Source organism: Cebus imitator, unplaced genomic scaffold (genome assembly GCF_001604975.1).
Source record: "Cebus imitator isolate Cc_AM_T3 unplaced genomic scaffold, Cebus_imitator-1.0 Scaffold40, whole genome shotgun sequence".
Lineage (NCBI taxonomy): Eukaryota > Metazoa > Chordata > Mammalia > Primates > Cebidae > Cebus > Cebus imitator.
The window spans coordinates 6638739-6640734 of NW_016107355.1; the positions used below are offsets into that span (position 1 = coordinate 6638739).

General features: G+C 43.4%; 1 pseudogene across 1 annotated transcript in view; it reads left to right on the forward strand.

Moving 5' to 3' along the window:
• LOC108302345 overlaps positions 1 to 1996 on the forward strand; it is a 9422-nt pseudogene that overhangs the window by 902 nt on the left and 6524 nt on the right. The window lies entirely within an intron of this gene.

A 1996-nucleotide genomic window follows, 5' to 3' on the forward strand; every position in this document is an offset into this window, starting at 1 on the left:
AAAAAAAAAAAAAAAAAATCCAGAGACTTAAAAAAATTAGCTGTTTAAAAATTTAAATACTATGCCAGATGCAGTGGCTCACACTTGCAATCCTAGCACTTTGGGAGGCTGAAAGAGCAGGATCACATGAGCCTTGGAGTTTGAGGCTGCAGTGAGTTATGATCCTACCATTGCACTCCAGCCTCAGTGACAGAGACCCTGTCTCAAAAAAATTATGATGCATAAGTAATTTTAAACAATTTGTCTTAGTTTATGTTATGAGGGCATTTTTTGGGGGGGCCCATAAAGTCCTACAATCTGGTCCTTTATCATTTACATCTCTAATGAAGGTATTAAAATATCTAGTGGGCCGGGCGTGGTGGCTCACGCCTGTAATCCCAGCACTTTGGGAGGCCGAGGTGGGCGGATCACGAGGTCAAGAGATCAAGACCATTGGCCAACATGGTGAAACCCCGTCTCTACTAAAAATACAAAAAAATTAGCTGGGCGTGGTGGCGCGCACCTGTGGTCCCAGCTACTCGGGAGGCTGAGGCAGGAGAATTGCTTGAACCCAGGAGGCGGAGGCTGCAGTGAGCCGAGGTCGCGCCACTGCACTCCAGCCTGGCACCTGGTGACAGAGTGAGATTCTGTCTCAAAAAAAAAAATCTAGTAATTTTAAAAAATTGACTTATATGCAACGAATATGACTGGAAGTAAAATTTTTCATATGTAAATGAAAATTTCTCATGATTTAGTCTTTGAGCCATTGAAGGTTTGATAGATAATAGGTGTCATTTAAACTTCCCTCAAACATTACTAGATTTTGAAAAATGAATGAAAATATTGAACATATTTTAGATAGACTTATTTGTATATGGTTGGGTTTTGTTTATAGTCCTGAACTTTGAGCAAATCTGAATAAATTGAGAAAAAATTGGAGAATTTATTTCCATTTGTGTTTTCTTTCTTTTTTCTTCTTTTTGAGATGGAGTTTTGCTCTGTTGCCCAGGCTGGAGTGCAGTGGCGCAATCTTGGCTCGCTGCAACCTCTACCTCCCAGGTTCAAGGAATTTTCCTGCCTCAGGCTCCTGGGTAGCTGTGACTACAGGCACACACCACCATGCCGGGCTAATTTTTGTATTTTTAGTAGAGACGGGTTTTCACCATGTTGGCTAGGCTGGTCTTGAACTCTTGACCTCAAGTGATTTACCCACCTCTGCCTCCCAAGGTGCAGTATTACAGGTGTCAGCCACCGTGCCCTCTCTCCCTCCCTCCCTTCCTTCCTTCCTTCCTTCCTTCTGTTCCTCCCTCCCTCCCTCCTCCCTCCCTCCTTCGTTCCTTCTGTTCTTTCTTTTATTTCTTTCTCTTTCTTTCCCTCTCTCCCTCCCGTCCTTCCTTCTGACAGGTCTCACTATGTTGCCCAGGCTGGAGTGAGTGGCTACTCACAAGTGCTTTCACAGTGCACTGCAGCCTTGAACTCCTGGCCACAAGTGATCCCGCCTCAGCCTCCTGAATAGCTGGAACTGCAGGTATATACCACCATACCTGACTTCTTTTTCCATTCGACTTATATGTATTTAGGCCATCAAGCTGTTCTAGCTTTTTTTTCAATCAGCTATGCATATAGGTTTCTCACTTTTATCAGATATTCCATTATTAACATTCTATTTTGTTCTCCTGTACACTTTGGTAATAACAGCTTCACTACTTTTATCAGTTTTTAATTTCTTAGACATAAATAGTGATACAGTTTGTGTGTGTCGCCACCCAGATCTTATCTTGAGTTTTCATAATCCCCACGTGTGGTGGGAGGGACCAAGTGGAGAGAATTGAATCATGGAGGTGGTTTCACCCATCCTGTTCTCGTGATAGTGAGTTAGTTCTCACAGGATCTGATGGTTTTATAAGGGGCTTCCCCCTTAGCTGGGCACTCATACTTCTCCTTGCTGCCGCCATGTGAAGAAGGATATGTTTGCTTCCCCTTCTGCCATAATTGTAAGTTTCCTGAGGCCTCCCCA